The 22,963-nt window shown below is 42.6% G+C and overlaps 2 protein-coding genes across 4 annotated transcripts in view; one reads left to right on the top strand and one right to left on the bottom strand.

The window, feature by feature from the left end:
- The window catches only part of Immp2l (inner mitochondrial membrane peptidase subunit 2), an 829,626-nt gene that overhangs the window by 409,792 nt on the left and 396,871 nt on the right, over positions 1–22,963 (bottom strand). The window lies entirely within an intron of this gene.
- The window catches only part of Lrrn3 (leucine rich repeat neuronal 3), a 30,883-nt gene continuing 20,619 nt past the window's right edge, over positions 12,700–22,963 (top strand). For both annotated transcript variants that reach the window (XM_021650919.2, XM_021650918.2), the window contains exon 1: positions 12,700–13,128. The gene's annotated coding sequence lies outside the window, so the exon portion shown is untranslated. The remainder of the gene's footprint in view (positions 13,129–22,963) is intronic.

The raw sequence follows: 22,963 nt of genomic DNA, 5'->3' as shown, positions 1-22,963 counted from the left end.
AGTCCCGTTTCTCCTTGGACTGGGTTTCACGGTAGCACTGTAAGCACCTTTAATGGGATATTAAGGGGCTACATCAAAACATGGGGGTGGGGAGGTGATATAAAGAAAATGCTGAGCTCTGGTTCCCATAGATCCCTCCTTTGAGGCTGAGCACACAAATCAATCAATTGATCGATCGATCGATTGATCAGTTCCTTTCCTGCCTGTGAGCTGGTGGCAGCTAGACGGTGCAGGAAGCTCTCAGAAACAGTGCTCTCTCACTCCGCATCCAACCTGCACATCCTTGTCAAGCGCCAAGCACTGGTTGCAGGAGCCATTCTGAGTTTAACAGTGACAATCCGGAGGCTCTGAGCTGCCTCTGTCACTCTGAACACGTGTTTGTTTACGGGACGAGACAGCACCACACCATCTACCTACAAAGACAGCAGAGCAAATGTACCCGGGCATGAGAATCCATATTCTGCCTTTCCCAAGCTACCAGGCACAGCTCTCAGTGAGACCCCAACAAGGGTGGGAATTAAGAACAAGTTACAGGGGAATCTCCTTTGCTTCTTTTGATTATGTGGGCAGGCAAGGGAATCTGCTTTTATAACACTCAAATAACCTGGAATTCGGCAGAAAAGAAATGTACCTTCTGTCTCCTGGAACATTATTACAGTGCTGCGTTTTGTAAATGCCTGCTGGAATTTTCAAATAGTTTTTGTTCCCCTCATTTCTTTCTTGGCTCCATAATGCAGTCCTCATGGTTTGAGCACCAGACTTCAAATGAGACACCCAACCAGAGCATGTTCAGACAAAACAAGTGGTTTCCTTAGTAATGGCAACTACAGGAGAGCCTCAGGCAGCCGGGCAGCCTCCCGAGCTCAGCAATCACAGATAGGCCCTTGCTGGACACGATGCAGCTGGAAAGCACCCCAAAGCCTCACTCATCCAAAGCACAAGGCACCCAAGGCCTCCCCAGTAAAAGGCTTTGGGAAGGGGGAATGCTGGAAGAAGCAGTCTTAAGAGCAAGGGTTAATTTGCTCACTTTCCACTCCATGTCTATGGACCGGAAAGAGAGCTATGTGAGCTCTCAGACATATGTTGTTCTTTTGTTTGATTATGTTTTAAACATTCCCTTACCTCAAGAAGCAAGGCTCATCTTATTCTCTTTCTGTCTATGCTTAACTGTTGCTTCCGATTTTATAGTTTTCTCCACGGCGATTGTTTAAAGGACGAGAACTTTGAAACTCCGTGGTTGAACAGTGTGCAGGGTTTGCCTGTGTGTAGTCTCTTACATGCAAATCTTTATGTGAGGTAGATTTACAGACAGCAAATGAACAGCAACACTGTTGTGTGTATGTATGGACGCATACATTCCTTAGTTTCGGGGCAATGCAACGGTCACAAAAAGAACTGCTTTCTCTCATGAACAAGATAACTAACTTCTGTCTTAAATAACACCCTGAGGGTGGAAAGATGACTCTCTGGTGAGCGCTGGCCTTGGGAGCAGAGGACCTGAATTTCGATCCTTAGCAGCTGTGTAAAAGCTGGACATGATGATGTATGTCAGTAATCAAGTGATCAAGTGGGAGTGGCATGAAAACAGAAAGACTCCCAGAGCTCAGGGGCTGGTCAGCCCAGCCAAATGAGTGATTTCCTGTCACCTGCACAGGCATGCGTGAGCGCGTGCACACATACACACATGCACACACACAAAGACATGCACGTTTGTGTGCACACGCACACACACACACACACACACACACAAACACAATGTGGAAAGTGATAAAGAAAAATACTCCCTTCTGTCCTCCATACACATACTTACATGCCCACACAGGCACATACACATAAACAGCTACATTAGCACGCACCACACACAATAAATAAATAATAACAAGATTAAATACTGACCATCAAGGGCAGTCAAGCACAGACAAATACCCTGAAATAAAAAGTATAAAAATTATTTTTAAAGTATCTGATTGAAAATAATGCTGGCCTTTGAAGATAAGAGTTTATAGATGTCTTTACGTCAGCCACTAATTAGAAGGCTAGGAATATGGGCAATATTTTGAGGTAAAAAGTTGTGTGGTATAGCCAAGTTGTGTCAGCATTGTACTATGAATTTGTGGCTTGATCTGGTTACAAATAAGAGCAGTAGAAAACAAAGGAGCAATTAATCATCATCATCATCATCATCATCATCATCATCATCAAAGGACATGCAAAGAAGAGTAGAGTGGGCACTGAGAGGACACTGGTCAGGGCACTGATTTGGAGTCTGACTGCTGTCCCAGCCTGAGTGGCACACTAGCTCCAAGGCTGCAGGAGTTCAAGCCTCAGTCCCCTCGTTATAGAAGGTCAAGTTCCTGGGTGCCTCCAACACGGACAGAGCGAAGCTGAGTGTGTGCAGGACTTGCCATGTGTCAGTATCATGCTTACAACTGAACTCAACACTCAGTATTTATTATCACTCTAGGTATTTTTTATTATTTCAGCATGCATAACTTATCTATTTGCATATAATACATTTTAAAAATTATGATCTATTCCATTGTGGTTTGTGGATAGCTGAAAAAAAAACATTTATACTTCCCTGTACAACATAAATAATAAATGTAATAAAAGAATAACAATACTATATTTGACATCATGCACAATTGTACATCACCATTCTTGAAGCTGTAAGGTTTCTTTTCTGTTTTCTTCAAGAACAAAAAACAAACCACCTCCAATAACAACAAAAATGCCAGGCATGGTGGTGCACGCCTTTAATACCAGCACTCGGAGGGCAGAGGCAGGTAGATTTCTGTGACTTTGAGGCCAGCTTGGTCTACAAAGACAGTTCAGGATAGCCAGGGCTACACAGAGAAACCCTGTCTAAAAAAAAAAAACTAAGACTCTGTCTCAAAAATTAAAAATAAAAAATAAATAAACAAAGTTGTTTTCTCCTTGTTCATATCAGGTCTTCAAGCCATTAATCTGTGGCCTACTAGCCAATGGATTATGGCTGACGTGCAGAAGCATCAGAGTATACCCGTGTTCACACATATGTCCATCAACCCTTTAAAAGCAAGGGCTTAAAGACTAATTCTGCTCTGCTTAGGAAGAAATTACTTTCTTCTCCATCAAACTTCTACTTAACATTTTTGCACCTGTTTATTGAGTGTTTATTGAGCAGTACATTGAGATAATTACTCTGTGATATAAGCCCAGAGGCAAAGAACAAAACTCAATTCCTCGAAATAGAGATCAAATTTCCCAGAAGAAGAAATCAACTCGAGATTCGAGATTAGAGAAGACACAGTGAGAGACAGTCATAGAAAAGCGCTGGGCACGTCTCAGTGTGTCCTGCAAGAAGATGGACGAGTCAGGACAGGAATGGCAGCCGGGAAGTCAGGGGCAAACACAGCACCTCAGAGACCATGAAGGTCCAGCAGGAACATGCGCGACTCGGGACAGCTGGAAGCAAAATGAGCAAGATTCACTAACGGAGCAAACGCAGGGTTTGAGAGGAGGCCAAGAGTTCTGGACTCTTTACATAACTTGGGAGAGACATTATAAGAGTACCACTAAGCAAAGGAAGTGAAGCCAAGGCAAAGGAGAGCTAAAGGATCGGCTTTACACACATTGAATGTGAGGTACCTGGAGGTCATACAGACAGAGATATTCATTAGAGAATTAGAAGAATGATAGAGGACAGAAGTACAGGTAGATAGACAGGATTGTGTTTGCAGTGTCAGTGACGTGCGCGTGCTAGGACATGAGAAAAGATCACCGTGCCTAGGTCAACAAGTGAAGAGCAGCAGCAAAGGAACAAATTTAGGATGAGTACGTAAGAGGCAAATGATGGGGGAAAGACTAGTGAGGTGAGCTTAAGGGTGAGTACGAGGGTGTACAATACAAGAACCGAATTCAGAGGCCACTGCCACTAATCCAGGGTGGGATTTCAGGATCAATCATCATTGCCAGAACCAGATTTCAAACAAACAAACAAACAAACAAACAAACAAACAAAAACCTCAAGAAGTGAAGAACAAATGACTGCAGCAGGTGGCAGGGCCTTTGAGAGGATTAAGATGACAGGACAGGATTAGGGACTTCAGGGAGGACTGTTATCATTTTACTGTGAGTGAAAATCAGGCATATGTGTGGGTTTCACAGGAGTATGCAAACTGCCGGGTGGTGTGGGGAACCGCCTGGACAGACAAATCCCTGACAGCATGAAAGCAGATGACTTTGAGGGACCCAGAAACCGACAGTGAGGAAATCGTGCTCTGACGCTAAAAAGAGTAGTTAGTGGGGAGTCTGAAGAAACATGTGTCATGATTTGGGACGGTGAAATTAAGAGGATCCGTTTACCATGGCCTAATCCTAATACTGTTATAGACAGTGACTGAGGGAAAGGCAAGACTGCAGCACCTCTGACAAAGGTTTCTGCAGCAGGCAGCCCAGGCAGCGCCCCACACCCCAGAGAGAGGGGATGGAGATCACTGCCCTGCTCAGTGGGTCTCCATGCGCAAGCACAGGGAGGGCTGGGCCAGGAGAATCACAGTGACTAATCAGCGAACAAGACTGACTAACAAGTGGTGGGTAGGAAAGACGCTGCAATAGAGGATACCCAGGTACACGTAAAGATGTGAGTATTTGCACTGTCAAAAAGTGAGCACGGAGGAAGAATTCCGATGGAAGGGAGTTAAAAGCACAGCGGCTCAACACCTGAAGTCAAAGAGTCCCGGCTACCTGCAGGATGAAGGTCAGTCACTTGTCTCATAGTTTTAGTAATGATAACTTAGGTACAAGAAGTCTGAGATCAGCTGCGAACCAGGCAGGCAGCGGCAGGGTAGGCAGGTTAGGCGTAGTGAGTGTCCGGAGCGGGGAGGTGTTTCATGGACTGCTGCTGGGGTGGGAAAGCCAGAAGAAATGCCAGAACATGGCAGTCCTCACCACACACGTGCACTCCACAGCACAAGACACACCAGCCGTAAGAGGACAGGATGGAGGGTCCCAAGACCAACCACATTTGGGTTAAGGCAGACATTTTTTAAAAATGTGGAAAATGGTTGAAAGAATGGTGAAATTTGTACCTAACTAATGGAAAATAGAAAAATAATTGGGAGCCTACCTGTCGTTCTAGCAGATTAATTATGACTTTGCTATGGAGATAGCTTTATGAATCCAGCCTAAGTTCTGCCATGACATCTGCAGGGATGTCTCATAGAGCTGCCCTGAGTGAGTGGCTTTCTCTCTGGAAAACACATTCCCTCCAGAAAAAGGCCTGGATCTAACTGATGACGAAAACTGTACACAGTGAGCTTTAAGTCAAGAGACTCTAGTGGCAATGATAACAGTCACGTTCTACCTCTTGTCTGGTGGAACTCAAGTGACAATGGCATGAACATAAAATAGTAATGAAAATTTAAGCACTCTCTTAGTCTATAGATGGTGCAGTGTGACCACATGCCTAAATCTTACACACAAAAATCTTTGCGTTTCTGAATATTACCGCATTGACCACTTACTTGTATGATAACAGTTTTCATTAGTCCGCCTTTACAAAAGGGAAATATTAAAGCAAAGAAAATTGCAACAAAGTTGCATAAGAAAATAAATCAAAGTGTGAGAAAAGTTATCCCAGGTCACCTTGGTTTTTCATTTTTGCCTAGTATCTATATGAACTTACATGTCATCCTGGTTATTAGGTTTTGAATTTTGTCAAGAAACTACATGGATCTCAATAGGGTTAGATGAACCTAACTATATTTATAGAGTCCTAATCAAGGGTGGAGAAGAGAAAGCCGTGGGCAAAGAAAAGGGCCAAGTCCAGACAATACCCACTGCTCCCTCACCACAGGGTGCACCACTATGAGCAATCTCCTGCATGTACGTCACCAAGGGGACAAGATCTGCCCCCTGAGGGGACGCTTGACTTACATGTTCTTTTACATAAATGGAAGAAAATGATCACACAACGGCTGCAGCACATTACTACCGTAGTTAATAATCTTAAGCATATAAACAGAGTGGGTGAATATCTACAGCACATGGGATCCGTATTTTTTGCCCTCATGCTGCTATGCTGCTCACTGTCTGAGCAGGGATCATATGTAACCTGAAATACATCTTGAAGCAAGATAAATGGCAATAACATTTTTTGAGTGTGATAAAATAAACGCTACCTTTTTTTTTTCCTGAAACAGGGTTTCTCTGTGTAGCTCTGGGTATCCTTGGAACTCACTCTGTAGACTTGGCTGGCCTCGAACTCAGAGATCTGTCTCTGACTCCTGAGTGTAGAGATTAAAGGCGTGTGCCACCACAGCCCACCATCAGTGAGGTGATTGTGGCCTCTTAAATTAGTATCAATATGTTAGCAGAAGTTTTGTAGAACTACAGAAATAAACCCTAAGAATGAAAAGTATGGGGCAGGAGAACTGACTCCTAGGTTAAAAGCACTTGTTGCTCTTACAATGGATCTGGGTTCAGATCCATCCAGATCTAACCATGAGTGTGAATGACATACGCACATTCAGGCAAAACAATCACATGTAAAACAAAACGAATGATTCTAATTAAAAGTCAAACAATGCAAAGTTCAAGAAGTGATGACAAGTAAGATGTTTGTGTTCTCTGAGAGATGGACAGGTTAGCAGCAAAGACTAGAAATAAAGGCTGGGCAGCAGGAAGGTGAAAACTGACAAGGTCGGACAGTGGCCGGGTGCCATTCTTGTTCACACATGCTACTGTGGGTTACAGATCATGCCAGCGAGCAGCCATGAGACATCACACGTGATCAACCAAGTCTGCAGTTGCTCGACTTTCCAATGAGACTAGCCACCTGGTATCCTACGTGTCTGTGCACAGGCACATGTGTGATCATATGTGCGTATGTGACAGTGAATAGTTATTTGTATGTGTAATGCACATGTATGTGGAGGCCAAGGGGGGGGGAGGCCCTCCTGTGTCATGTGTTGGCCGTCAGGTGCTGTCTACATTTTTTCTTAATGTCTTTTCATTGGCTTAGAACCCACCACGTTAGCTAGGATAGCTGCCAGCGAAGCCCAGAAACCTGCCTATCCCTGCCTCCCCAATACTGGGGTTACAAAAGCATGTCTGTTTGGGGTGTTGTTGGTGTTTTAAACGACTCCAGGGATTCAACACAGGTCCTCAATCATGCAGCACAAACACCTAACCAACCCGGCCATCTCCCCACCTACTGACCCTGTGTTCTAACAGGGAATATAACGAAGGCACAGTTCATGAAAATCACATGACTCTTAGCAATGTACATGTTCAAAGAATAGTCATTCTTGCTGTGTTTGCTGTTAATGTGACTGATTGCATGTGGATACAACTGAACCCTGTTAGGAGCATTAGGGTTGTATGAAACAAAGAAACTCTAAAGAAGTCATGAATTATTTTTAAATAATAGTTATTATTTGTACATAGAAGAACAATATTTATCAACTGCACAAAAGTTGAAGACATTTAAAAAAAACATACAAAAAAGAAACGCCACCCAATTATTCCATTGATTTTATTTTTAGCCTTTCAGTATGCTTATATTTCAGTTACTTCTGCACAACTTTAAAAAAAAAAAAGCTATGGGCTTATATTTTGTTTCATTTTACTTTATTTTAAGACAAAGATCCCAGCATATTACACAGGCTGGGCCAAAACTCGTGGGTTCCTGCAAACCTCCTGCTTCAGTCTCAGAGAAGCTGGCATTTCAGCTGGTGCCATGATGCACAGGAACCTGCTGTGCTGACAACTGTGGATTATGCCGTGTACACAGAGGGCACATGCTTGCTGCCCTGCAGAGGACAGCAGCTAGGCGCTTTGCTGTTCATAAGAATGTTTTATGCATAGCTAGGGAAGGAGTCAGTCTTCTGAAAGAAAAGATCTAAGACAGGCAGATACGGAAGAAGGAAGAAGCCCTGGGGCCCAAATGAAGACACAAGCAGAAAGGTGGCGCGGAATTTGCGAACAGAACAAGAAGTGAGCATCGGTCCCCTGACGTCTCATGGCTTGCCTGCTTCGGGTTGTAAATCTCAGTGATAAACTTTCTTCAAATGAAGTAATAACCCTAATGGAAAGTAAGAGCTATGTGCAGAACCTCATTGTTTGGCCTGTCTCTGTATGAATCTGAATTGGCACCTGCTGGATGCCCTCTTGCATGGTCTCTCCCTAACAAAGGGCTTTGCTGGTTTTGAACAGATCAGAACTTATCACATGGAGAAGGAAAAAAAAAGCTTATATTTTGCCTACAATTCTACAAGCTAAATCTCCTTTGAGAAGAAAACTGAAAACCGTGGTCCAACATGATTTAAACCAACACTGAAATAATGGACAAATGTGCCTAGTCTTAACCCACGTTTCCAGGTAGAAAGCATCCTGATCAGCCTTAGCCTACAGCAGAGCCAATCACCGGAGATGTTCCAAGGCACGGTGTCAGCCCGCCATCATCAGCCATTTATTCGTGGGGACGTAGTTCACTGGATTGATCAGCACATATTTCTGACTAGGCACCTGCATTTCTTTTAGCGTTATTTTTCAAATCATGGCAGCAATAAAATTCTGTCACCAACACTGAACAACATAACAATACAAAAGCATCCACTGTCCAATGTATAAAATCGATTTCTTTTTTAAAAATAGTAATTTATTTTTGCCTTCCCTTGTTGCTGACGACATTGAATTGGCTGGCAAAGCTCTCATTCAAGCACTCATTTATTTTACAAATGAATATTGAGTGCCCTGGACAGCAGAATGATCACTGGCTGTGTAAGCAAACCGAACGTAGTCTAAATTTTGGCCCCTTCATTTAATAGTTTGGGGACACTGGGCAAATAAGCACCTTTTGACCTTTCTAAACTGTTCAATGGAGACAAAAATCTCTGTCTTTTATGAAGAGGCTTATAACATTTAAACTTACAAACAACCCAGCTACTTAAAACCAACCCAGACTAAGCTAACATTCAACAAATGTTTTCTCTGTTTTACTCTCTTACGTAAGAAGCTTAAAGACATACTAAGGCATATTAACTCCCCCCCCAGAACATTACAAATCAAAATGGAGAAAAGGCAAAATTATACAAATAATTATGAGAGAAGTGCCAAGTTGCTTAAGAAATAAAATATGCCTCCGTGTCAAGAAGAGGTCTTACGTGTGAGTGAATCACAGCTGACACAACCCACTGAAGAATCGGCAGACATAAAAAGTCCAGGAATGGAGTAGGAAGCGGAAAGACCGTCACAAGCAAGGGGGAATCTACAACAAAATAATGACGGTGCTGATGGGGAAAGAGGATGAGGAAAAAATAGCATCTAGCGTCCCTGGCCATGGCCACAGTGATAAGAATGACAAAAATGAAGCTCAGGCGTCAGCTTTGTTGTGTTTTATGAATGTTTCTAGATTCTGTGTAGGTACCGGATGCTTTAATCTTCAGAAGAATCGAGGAGGAAAATGGTATGCCAGAGGCTCCTTATGCTCCAGTCTTTGGATGACACTTACCAGAAACGGTCCTTAACACAGCGCTCAGGTCACGGAGCAACAAGCTGCTCTCCTACCCGGCTCTGTACCATTGCAACAAATCAGAGCAGCAGTTCTCAGCCTTCCTAACGCCTTAGGGCTCCTCATGTTGTGATGGCCCACACCCACAGAGTGAGTTCTGTTGCTACTTCATAGCTGTCATTTTGCTACTGTTACGAATCGTAATAAGGCAAACATCTGATATGCAGGATCACCTGTGGAACCCCTGTGAAAGGGTCACAACCCCCACTTGGGTTGTGGCCCACAGGTTGAGAACTGCTGTTCTGAAACATTCAAGCTCCATGATATCATGGTTCTTTTTTTTAAATATATTTTTGAAATTTTTTTTAATTACACTTTATTCACTTTGTATCCCCCCATAAACTCCTTCCTCCTCCCCTCCCCATCCCACCTTTCCTTCCCCTTCTCCACACATGCCCCTCCCCAACTCCACTGATAGGGGAGGTCTTTCTCCCCTTCCTTCTGATCCTGGTCTATCAGATCTCATCAGGAGTGGCTGCATTGTCTTCCTCTGTGGCCTGCTAAGGGTGCTTCCCCCCTCAGGGAGAGGTAATTAAAGAGCAGGCCAATCAGTTCATGTCAGAGGCAGTCCCTCTTCCCATTACTATGAAACCCACTTGGACACTGAACTGCCATGGGCTACATCTGTGCAGAGGTTCTAGGTTATCTCCATGCATGCTACTTGGTTGGAGTATGATATCATGGTTCTTTTCTAATGAGCACAAGCAGTTTTAGGCTGTCCAATGCCCTAAAATCCTTAGCCGTCTACACGTGGGTGTCCTCATTCAGTGTTCCTTCACAGATATTTCAGAGAATGACTGCTGTCCCTATTAAGAAGTTCCACAAACTGTGATTCTAAACTGTTGATTTTTTTTTTACAGCAGGAGGAAAACTACAGCCAAAAAGCTCTCATCTTCATTCATGGCCAGAGTGATTCCTCTCTCTAACAAAATCTCCTTTGCAATGCCCTATGTTATACTTTAGGACAAGCACAATATACTTTTGATTTACCACATGCCTACATTAAAAGAGCAATTTCATTTCTTACATTTAAAAATACAGCAGTCCCTTTGTAAAAACAATTTTCTAGGAAATTATTATATATAAGACAGCTTTTGAAATAGTATTCAATCCTAATTAATTATGAAAACATTTCCATTAACTTATGAATACAATCGATTTTAAGTATTACATGTGGTTAGTAGTTTTTCAATATTATTTTTAAAAAATGATTTTGTCATGGATCTGTTTGAGCCTCATAACTTACATTCATTATGGGAGCATATTCTAATCAATAGATTATAAGAATTAACTGATTACTGGTTTTGTTTATTACGTAATTAATGCCAATCAATCAAAATAACTATCAGGATACTACAAAAGAAATTTTTTTTCAAATAGTTGTTACGATTACAGCACACTTCTGCTCTGTGTATAAATAAACCCTACTAATGAGATGCACTCCAGAGCAACAGCCCAACACCCGGAGTCCTCCAACTGTGAGTGGACGCAGAAGTGCCTGTTAGTGCCGGTAAGAGCTTAACATTCCGAAGCAAGCATCGTTGGGCCAACAAAAGAAGCCACTTTTGTTTAGAACTCGTTCTTATCAAACAGGCTGGGTCCATGAGTATTTATTAAAATAAAAATATTCTGAGGAATCCCTGCCATGTCAGCATTGAAAGTGTCTAGACAGAAGCTCAAGGCCCAGTCTCAATCAACCGCTTAGTCAGTAAAACAAATAGCTAAAGCACTCGCACTCCTCTTTGTAAAGAAAAGTACAACATGGAAACGTTTGGTAGGCAAAAAAAATTAGGTCCTAATGCTTTTGCGTTTTGCTGTTACCGCCCCCCCCCGCCCCCACCCCATCGCCAGAAGTAAATCTAATAAATGCCATTTCCTTTTTCTCCACTAGAGGGCAGTCTCTCAAAGCAAGGGCCACACTCCGACAAGGCAGCTTTTGACCTGTTGAAAACTGATCCCACGGTCCACTCCTCTCAGGAAGTTTCTCCAGGATACCGCCTGTCAAACATACCCACCACAGGCGTTCTTGAGCTGAGCACATTACTATGCGGCTACGGTTTCTAGCCTAAATATTCAAATTATTTTACATACAATGCCTATCTAGAATATTTTCCTACTTAAACAGCCATTCAGCGTTGATCGCTTTACAGATGGAAAGAAATCACTTTAAGTGTTCAATTCATTGTAGTGGGAAAGCATCGCTGAGTAATAAATCACACACCTGAAGCACACACAGGTATGTGCGCACGCATATATACGGATGCACACACAAGCAATGCACATGAATAGCCCATGTGTGCTTTAGGATTTACTGTACCACATAAAAACAAACAGTCATAATCGGAAAAGTCTACTTTGTCACTGCTTGCCCTTATATACCATTGCTGTGACTTCTGGAGAAGCAAATATTTGTTGTAATTTAAAAGTCTGGTCAGTGCAGATAAGAAATGCCATTTTAAAACCTAAGCAAAGAAACAAACTTAAAAGTCACAAAGCCCCAAAACATCAACCAAAAAATGGAAGAAAGGTAGGAAAGAAGAAGGGGGGAAGAAAGGGAGAGGGAGAGGGAGGGAGAGAGGGAGAGGATAGAGAGGAGAGAGAGAGAGAGAGGAGAACGGGAGAGGGGGAGGGAGAAAAACAGAGGGAAAGAGAGGGAGAGAGAGAGAGAGGGAGAGAGGGTGCCACTAACCGCAAGCACACAGGCTACTTTAAGCAGGACCTGCGGGGACGCAAACACCACACAGAAAAGCTGCAGGCTGCTCTCCTTAAACATAAAGCCCTGTTAAACTTCACAGAGAGGGAGTCTGAGTCGCTACCAAGTGCTTTTAATATTCAGGAAATCCTTCTTCATAAGCGTTTCCTGTTTGCTCTCAGAGAGAGAGAAAAAGAGAGAACAGTTTCTCCAAATGACTGATAACACCCCAAATGGGAAAACTTGTTGAAAATTGCTGCACATTCTTCCAAAAGGAGAAAAAAAAGGGGGGGGAGGAGGCGATTCCAGGGAGAACCGCAAGCCCGGCTGTCTGTTTGTACCCAGGCAGGGCTGTCATAGGACAGACAGGCGGCGCCAGCCAACCAGGCTGCAGCAGCTGCGAGCGCTCCAGCCGGCGGGCCGAGGCCATTGGCTGCTCTCTGGGGAGCGGAGGGCGCTCGGTTATTAATGACCGCCGAGCAGGCAGCACCATGTCAGTGTGACAAGCGATCTGGTGGACGATGCGCGCCTAACCACCATGGAAACCAGGAGAAATACGGCCGGCCAGCAGGGTCCGTCCTCGCTCGGCTGAGAGCCTCAGCCTGCGCCGGAGACAGTCGCAGACGAAATAAGGCATCCTGGCCGCAGGCTCCTGCCTCTTCGTGTTTTAGGAGAAAAAGAGAGAGAGAGAGAGAGAGAGAGAGAGAGATCCCATTCGTTGCATGCGTGCATATCTATAGTATTTAACTGTGCACACTTTATCACACACATATGCACCTATTTATACTGGGGCAAGGCGACAGCCATGTGATTCTTCAGCCCAGGGACTGAGCGAGCAGGGATGCCGGAGGAGGGCTGGCCCTGCATCTGCTACCTTAAGGTAAGTTTAAAATACACCTATGCATGTAGACGTTCTCTAGTTCGCGTCTGGCTGGTGCCTGTGTTTTTGCACTGCAGTTCTTTGATGTTTCCCCAGTGTCTGAATTCTAAGGGCATTTTCCTTGGCGTTTCACTTCTGAGTGAGCATGCAAACCCCTCCGGCTCTGTGTGTGCCTTGCTGTGTTCGTGGGATTCTCAACCAGGCGATTTACTAGCTTGAATGCCCATCAGAGGATGTGAGTGGGAGAGAAAAAGCAGTTCTGGGGGAGGAGAAATAGGAGGGAGAGAGAAAGGAACTGAGGGGGAAAAGAAAAAAAAAACGAGAGAGAAGCAAGGAGAGAGAGAGAGAGCAGAGAGACAGGGATGGATGAGAGGGAGACGGAAGACTGGGGGTCCTTATTTTTATTATTTTTTTTTCTACGGTTCTTGAAATGCAAAGCAGATCACTCCTGTTCCCTGTTCCGAGGCCAGTGTTTTTCTCCCCCTGCCCCAGGGGACGGAGATTAAGGTGGATGCTGTTGTGTCGGAGTGAAGGGCACCAGGCAGAGTAGCAGAATGAACGTATCAGTTATTGAATTTCTGCCAGGCTACATCTTACCGATGGTGGTAAATGCCTTCCCTTTAATAACACCCCATCCCCTCGCCAGGCTGAAGGGACGGGTGCAAACGTCTGATTGCTAATGCAGCCGAAGAAGCCACCATGCTAGGTGAGAGGATCTAGGAAGCAGAGTTCTGGTCTTGCTGGTAATTAACAGGATCACATAGGAGGCTCCAGAGTGCAGCTCCTGTTTACAGAGATTGTCTGTTCAGCCCAACGGTAACATCCCCTTTGCTCTTACAGAGCTGGATGGTGTTAACTCCGCTCTAATTTATTCATTTTTAACAATATGTCCTTGTTCCAGTGCCTCTAATTTTAGTGAAAGCAGGCGATGAACACGAGTGAGAATCTTCCTAGTTTAGGGAAAAGGAGACAGTGTGAGAAATAAAAAGGAAAGTAAAAATTTAGTGTCTGTCAGGAAAACAGTGTGTCCTGGGCTCCCCATCTTCAGTTCCAGAAGCAACGCCTTTGAGACAGAATTACTGTCAGTCAGCTCTGAGCATCCATGTAGTGATGATTCACGGAATACTCCGTGGACTGATTTTTTTTTTTTTTTACTTCCAGTCTTGTAAGTGGAAGCCAGCTACTTAGAATATGCTTTCAGAGCGACACCAATTGAGGATGGCTGTGGAGACCTTCACTGCCCCTGCTAATGGGTCCTGTGGAGACATTAAAACAATCCCAGCATTTATATTTCATCTGCTGGAGCCCTCCTCTCCTCTCTCAGTCCAACACACAGTTAACGGAGTCAGCTGCTTGGAAACTGGGTGCTCATTCTCTTCCCAAACTGTGATTTGAGACTTGCTGGTTTCCTAGTTCTTACCAGACACCAGAACTGAAAGACAATAAGCAGCCACTTAGATCCTCCCACCTTCCCATAAATGTGTCAAAAAAAAAAAAAAAGAGTAGTTTACACTATGTAACCTAAGAAGTCAATTAATTCCTGCGACCTTTGTAAACGACAACAGTAGAGCAGCCTGACAATCTGCCCTGCCTTCGATTTTCCCTCTGTGAAATGAACAAGTTTCAGGAAAGGGTTCCGGCTTGGAGTGAAAAATGAAAGGAGCTGAAGCATTAGCTAGCATTATTGGCAGCCGGCTTACACTGCCTCCAACGCCACATGCAATCCATAGGAAAAACACAATGATTTATCACAGCGAGGAAAGCTGTTGCATTTGCTTTTCTTCTAGTCATTAGAAGTGCTGCTGTTGGAACAGATTGGAGCCGTTATTTTGAGGCAGTACCTAACTTCCTGAGTGAGAGAGGAGGCCGGGAGAGGATGCACAGACAGATCCCCATGTCAAACGCCTTTCTAGTGGAGCACTGCAGTATGGATTTCAGCTGTCACCAGACCCTTTCCCGGGAAACTTTTCATTACTGAACAGATGCACCCTTACATCTTACCCAGCCTAATTTTAAATCACCATCAGTAACAGCTAAGAGCAGTGGATTCATTCTGTAACCTGAGAAAAGCTCTAATAGATAATTGGTGTATTAGCAGTACCATCTCAGATCTGAGAAATGCTGGCAGTCCAGGCCCTGGGTGGTGTCACTGTGTGCCAGTGAGTTTGGTGATACGGTCGCCCACCTGTGCTGGGATCTCGGGAAGACTTGAGCACCCATACGCTCACCAGTCATGAAGCAGTGTTTGAAATGACAGCTTTGTGGCAAGGCAGGCCACTAAGGGCCATCTTTGCAGGGTGCTGTTTGTCAAAGGCAAAGGGCTGAGTTAGAACGCTGGTGAGGAGGTGGAATTTTTCTTAGGAGGCTGTAGTTCCCGCTGCTGTTGTTTAATAAAGTGTATTACGTTGCTTTCTTGGGAGGCAATTTAGGAATGATGAAAAAGATGATCAGTTTACAAATCATTGATTCTTTGTTGCTATTTTCTACACTTCCTGCTTCTTCCCTTAAACAGTTTGAAGTTGCAATTTCTCCTTACTCTTTGTTTCTCTCACTCTGGCGTCAATTTACTGTTTAACATAACATTAATGCTCACTAGGAGCTGACAAGGTTGATCAGAAAGGATGGTGACCTAAGATTTTTTTAAATTAAGTGTTAATGCTAGGCTGATGGATCTGAAGATCATTAAAAGGAAGCTACCAGCATGGCCCAAAAATGTGCCACTACCTCAAGCCCAAGTAAACATGTCCCCAAAGAATAATTCAGTGTAAAAGCATATGGTTTGAACCTGTCTTAAGAAACACTTCATGTGTGTGGGCCACTGACATAGTCTACAAGGCTTTGGTTTTGAGTGTTGAGCTATTAATGAACTGCTTCCTTGGCGTAGGAAAGTAAACACAGCAATGATCACTAAACACAGAAACACAACTTGTCCACACTGCCAACACGAAGCTCTAACACTGGCTATTCAAGAAACACGTAGGAAAACTTGGCTAGGTGCCATGTGTACATGGGACAGCACAGAATCCCAGCTCTGGTGGTAAAGCGGTGTCTGGGACAGGAGCCTCATGGCTTCTGAGCCTTGGTCACAATGCAAAGGGAAATCAAATTCTAGTATGGAAAAGTAGACCTTAACAATGGATGAGAAAAGTAACTTGGACAGTAGGAATGTTTCCTTTTACTTGATGGAAGGAGTAGAAGGTCTCCAACGATACTGTTTGGAAGTCAATCAGTGCAAGTTTAGTGAGGAAAACTTAACATTCACTTGGTAGAGTGCATAATTGTGACGTTTGTACATACCTGTTTGCTAACACATCCATTCATCTTTAGACCATAAGGAAGGACTATTTTTTTCTAAAGAGACTGTTAAGTATTTTACAAAATTACACAGCTTTAGCATGGGAGAATGAAACATGGTATCTTCATAGCCTAATAGCATATTAGAATAAAAAGCAATTCATCTAATATGTTCATTTGATAGGTGAAGAGGCCCAGAGAGTTTAACATTTTTATAATTATAATGAAATAAAATCATTAGATTTTGAATTTGCTCAGCTATTTACTGGAGAGTTCTAGGGCAAAAAAACCTTTTTTATTTTCATTCCATTATTCCAAGTTGGCCTCCTATGTCTCACAGAGAGATGCAGCGCATACAGCATTTAAAAGTTGCTTATTCGGATAATGAAGTATTGTAGACACGGCAGTCACCATGCAGTGATTATTTCAAGTGTACGGCGCAGACATTTCAAAGCCCCAGTTTCCATTTATACACAGGCCACTGTAGTGGAAGGTGAGTCAGGCAGTGCAGAGTGCTCCCCAGCTGTTCAAGTTCTCAGGAAGAATGCCGCTATCCTCTGCCCAGACATGCGCTTGTTAATTATAAGCTGCACATTTTCTTAAGTCCATATTATTCTGCTTCAAAGATTTCAAGATGCTTAAGACTGTCCTCACACCTCACGCCCAGCTCGTACATGCCAGGAGGAAACAATCTACCCCTTCTTCCAAATTCTGAACTACTGTTTTCACGTTAAGAGTGAGAGCTCTTATAAGCAATGCCATTTCTCTACTTTGATGGCTCATTTTTTATTTTGTAAAACTTCCCTCTGTTTCTGAAATGTTCCCCAGAGTTTAATGTAGTAGTAGTTAACAGACCCCCGAACTTTTGGGAAATAAAGAATACTAAAAATGCTTAAAAACACAGAGGCTGTGGATGTTTAAAACTGTTGTGCACGAAGCACCTTTCCACACTGGAGCAGCCTGACGGCCAGGCATCATAACCGTCATCTTCAAGTGAGGTCTTATTAGGTAAGAGCAATACAGACATGGGAGGAGCCGGGGCTGGGATGAGCAGGCGGCAGTGGAGCAGCCCGCACTGCCACATCTGAAACTCCAGAAGCCAAACTTCTCCTTCACTATCTCCTCTTACAGACCCGACCCTTCCTAGTCCTACGCTTTTCACATGTTATCACAGTAGATCTCCATGGCTTTCTGCAGACTAAAGCTCTACATTTCTTAACTGAAATTAGATTAGAAGTGCCATGCCTGTGTTAAATGGGGAGGGCCTTCCGGTGGAGTTCTGACAGCCTGTTAAGGGTCACAGCACTTCAAGAAAACTGATGCATTCCCATGTGGTAGGAGGCGGATGAGAGGTAGGAAAGGGGGAGGACTTGATCAAAACACATGACTTGTCTTACATAATTAAAATGTATTACCAGTCTTTAGAAAGAATGACTCTAAGGCGCTCTACCCTGACCCTTCCACACACGTCTGACATCAGCACTGAGATAGTCACATGAGTGGGACGGCCTCCAAACCTGGATGTAGCCAGTAACAGGCCATCCAGGGGCTTTTCTAGTTACCAAGGACTACGACACAAGTTCTCAGATCACTAGAAGACCCACCAGTGAGAACAGGGAAGGTACTCCTTTGGTATCTCCTTCCTGGCTAGTAAACCATGAGAAGAAATTGACACACAACAATTCAAAAATCTAATGTAAACTGCTCAATTTGCAAAATAAGAAAGCTAAAATTCCAACAAAATTAGGGGACAAAATATTTCTTAGTTTAAGAACCTATGATATATATATATATACATATACATATATATATATATAACATACATATTACTTTTAAAAGTATTATAGTCTTTTAAATGAATGAAAATAACCCCACATTAAAAAAAAAAAAGTGCGTATGTGTGCTGTCAAGATGTTCTCCCAGCAGGGGGAGCACTCATAGCTCACAGCAGCTCCACTCAGGGAAGTCTGGTCTTCATGACTTTGACTTCCACATGAGCAGACCCTCTATGACAATGAAGAGCTTTGCATCAGTAACCAGTCCCCTTCCTAGGGGCTGAAACCATCAGGACCCACGTCTCTGTGGAACCAGGAAGGGGAGCAGAGTTTTTCTGCTGTACAAAGCAGGACTCTGGGCCTGGTGCTCCTATAACCTTGCTCACAAGTGCGCCTGGCTAGGCCAGAGCCTCAGAAAGGCTCAGATTCAAGGCAGGCATGAATAAAATGAAATTGCTGGATGTTTTGGCTGTAGAAAATGCATAAGGGGCTTCATATTCACTATGGTAAAGAAGATGGATTTAGGCTTATACACCTTTCCTAAGACCACTAAATTAATAAAGAAAGCTAAACTAGTTTAGTAGAGTCATTCCCTAAAGTAATTTTTCTATAACACCCTACAGTCTCATGACAAGAAAAAAAAATTAAGGCTTTTAAATTACACTGTCAAAAACCTGTAAGTTTACTTTAGTTAAGGAAATAAAAACAAAACAAAAATAAAAAAAATAAAAAAGAAAAGAAAAACAAAAAATCAAAACATATTCAAAGCAGACATATTGTCCCCATATGACTCACATGTGTTCATAACTTTAGAATATTTATACTCCTTATCACCACATTTAGATGCCTAAGAAATCCTGGCCTGTCTGAGCTTGCTCGGTGTCTGTGGGCTCTACTTCATTCTATTCTTATCAAGAGTGAGTCTCAGAAACGCTGAGTGCTAAGTATGTTCGGCAGACTGTCCAGCACCTGCAGCACACAGGGGAGCTCAGTGACCTTTGCTGGAGACTCAGCAGTTGTAGGGAATCACTTCACTACAGAGCGAGAAGATGGCATTCTAATTCTTACAAAGGGCAAGGGAGCGATGGCCTCATACTGCAGGTGCCTAAAGCCCTGAGAGCAAAAATATAGAGTAAGGAAAAGGTCCAGCTTCCAAGACTCCATCGCCAAAGAGAAGGGGCAGTAGGATGGAGAGAGCAAAACCACATGAGACCACACGTGGAACAGAAATATACTCAAAGCACACATAAACCTGGGGAGCTCTGGTCATCCTAACTTTTCCATGAAAAATACATAAAATGTCATTATAAGATATGAGCTTAGATTTTATTCATCCAACAAGATAATCTGCTGTGTGAGCAGCTGAATGCATTGGCTTCCCAAGAAGATCATTCATGTTTATTCCTCTGCCTGCCACACATTTTAATGATCTTTCCCTCCTCAAAGGATGCCACAGGTGACAGTCAGCCACGGCTTTAGAATCAGTGAAGCTGTTGCCAAAGTACCATTTCCTTAATCAGTTACTTTGTTTTTAAGGAGCAAGCAAATTCCACTTTCATTTCAAAGTCCCATTTTTCATTTACACTGTGCTATTATGGAACAAAATGGTCAAAGAAATGGAGAATTAAAATAACTACTGTGGCATGAATTATATAAGCAGGAAACCTGCAAGTCCCAACTGTGTCCCTTCTCCTGGACGGTACTCTATTGACTCCAGCAACGGTGGATTAGCAGTTCTCATTTATCAACAATGCGCTTCATGTGACAAACACTGCAGCAAAGTCCTCAATGCTCACAACAGCCACATAAAACACCATTATTAATTCCTTTATATAAATGAATAAGACAAGGCTCAGAAAAGAAACGCAATACAAAAATTAAAGACAAAACAAGAATAGGAGCCTAAGTCAGCATGGCTCTACAAAACACACATTTGTTCTGCATAGGTCAACTGTGCCTCTCGTTGATGTGATTAAGTCTAAATGACCCTCCTTGGAGTCACGTTGGTCACTAAACTCCAACACCAATCATCACTTCATACCACATTCAAATACGAAGCGCTTTGCTGCACTCATTCATATGTCCTTTTTCTGCCTGAAGAATAGTGGTTTACCTAGCTCTAGATAACTGTTGATACCCATTGGACTGAGTTTTATAACTCACTTCCCGAAGTTATCTTCCTTCACATTTTGTAAGTAGGAGTCAAAATCAACGTGCTTCATCACCGGAGGCATGGTGGCACAGAATGCAAAACTTAGCTCTCAAGTCTCAAATTTCAATATAGATCGACAATAATCCCACGAAGGATTTAATCTCAATCTGTTGGCCCTCTGTCCTCTTGCATTTTCTTTTAAACAAAGGCAGGTTTTTTTTTTTTAAGTCTGAATAACATCATTGAAGCAGGAGCACCAGCTTCAATGAAATTTATTGATCATCCCCAGGATCAATGACCTTCTAGCTCTGTGGAGTTAATTGATGGAGGCTGTCATTTGGTTTTCAAAGCACAAGCAAAGCCAAACCTAGAACTTCATCAGAAATTATTTACGCTGGATTTTGGTAAACTGAGTTTCCCACTGTGACCCTTCAGCAAAAGCTAGGAGGGGAGTCCTCAGCTTCTCTGTCCTACATGGAAAAGCTAACTGAGAAATTAATGTAAAAGCATTTCTGAGGGTAGTTTCAACAGTGAAGACACGCACTTGCCACCAAGCCTGACCCCCTGAATTGAACCCCTAAACTCCACTTGGTAGAAGGAGGAAAACTGAATCTCACAATCTTTTTTTAACTGAGGCTATCTCCAGCAACTAGGAAGAGGATGTATAGCCACATACAATGCCTTATAAAAATAGAAACATATTTTAAATCATAACTAGTTAGACAAATGAAAAAAATTTAATTATCAAAAATGTTCAATTCGGAAACAATAAAAATAGTCTAATGTATCATCACCACCTAACTAAAATTACATAAAGGATATGTATATATTAAAGTTATTGTACTTATTTATTTTTTTATTGTGTCTCTGGGTGCATGTAAGTGGGGGGCGGCATAAATCCATGCAGGTGGAAGTCAAATAAAGACCTGTTGGAACCAACAGGCTCTCTCCTTCCATCACGCGGCCTTCAGGTTTGGTAGCAGGCTTCTTTACCCCCAACCCAAGTTATCTTGTCTGTTCAGCATGAATAATTTTTAATTTAAAGCTTTAAATAGCGTATTTCCTGCTACTTCTTATAGTTATTTACAATAGTAGAGGGTGGAAAGGAAGAGAGAGGCTGGCCAATACTGATTCAGCAACACTGTATCCTGAACCCTGATGGAACTCTATACAGGCCTCATCTCTCCCTGAGGAAGCTGGGCCTCCACCTAGATAAACACCTTTCCAAAGTCATTCAGTGGCAGGGGCTTGACTTCAGCCTTTAGATAGACTGCACAAGCCATATTCTGAAGAAGAATGAGAGTGTTCCGAACCAGTGATGGTTTTAACAAAAGGCTAATGTTTCTCCCAGTGGACGCACTTCTCAAAGGCATTTCTGACATGAGGCTTCAGTGTGTCAGCAGAGATCTTACATAATAATTAGTAAATTTTGCCACATGGGATAATTTGAGCATTCCAATCTTATTTCATGAATAATGAAAATTTAGTTTACTTCAACTAATTAAAAATTTCCACTTAAATTTATTTATTGATCTGTACAGCCAGGTGTACTATGCACTAAAAGGATCATGAATTGCAGAAGGATTTATGAACGTCTAAGAGTTCTACCATATTTTAGAGAACAAAAGTTGGATTTAAAATAACTAGTTTTCTTGAGCATAAACATCTTACAAGTTGCATAAGAGAACAATGCTCCTAACATCATTTCACTCCTGAAAAAAACGACTCAGTTTGGAAAACCCTGCCGACTTTCTATTATTTTTCTATACTTTGAATATCTGGAAAAGAGGCAGTCAATTCTACGTTTAAATGTGTCCCATAAGTAATTTTCCCAATCTAGAATGGGAAGCCTTCTCCTGGGCTAGCACAGCTCTTCCTGCACAGTGCAGCAGAGGCACTAACTAACACGCTCAGCTATAACGTCACATGGGCAGGAGCCTTCCCATTCCATAGCATCACACCTAACTACAGGCAAAATGTGCCTCCTGGTTTTACTTGGAAGTGACTTTTATGTATCTTTGAAGAAGACATATTCTAAGACAAGACACTACTTGGTCATTCATTGGAAAATGGCATTTTATTTTGGTTAATGAGCATGGATTCACTCATATTCAGTGCATATGGTAAGTGGCATATGTATCATGGCAAATAGACTCAAATACTTTTATTGGTGCTGATATATCTCAAACTCCCTTCACAATTTTATTTAAGTGTAGAGTTTCAGGAATTCTGAGAGTAACATCTCAGAAGCTCTAGTGAAATACTGAAAAAAAAAAAAAATCCTAAGCAGTAAATAGCCAAAAGATTGGGCCTTTGTTGTTCTACTGTAGGCCAAGTAAATAGTTTTTAATCTGTGAAAACTGCTTGAATTTATACAGAATATGCATATAATAGGTATTCCACCACTAAGCTAAAGGTAAAGTCGAAAGGGTTCCAACAAAGCAGCAGAATGACAGAAACAGTGTCATTCTGATAATCACTGGCATGAGCGATGGCTTCGTGCTTTGGGATGAATCTGTGCTGAACACTTAAGATATTTAATTTTTGCAATAATCCTGTGAGATGAGCATCATTATTCCTCATCCTTTATCAGTTACAGAGACAGAGACATGTA

This window comes from Meriones unguiculatus, chromosome 1 (genome assembly GCF_030254825.1).
Source record: "Meriones unguiculatus strain TT.TT164.6M chromosome 1, Bangor_MerUng_6.1, whole genome shotgun sequence".
NCBI lineage: Eukaryota > Metazoa > Chordata > Mammalia > Rodentia > Muridae > Meriones > Meriones unguiculatus.
This window is presented reverse-complemented; position numbering and strand designations above follow the sequence as displayed.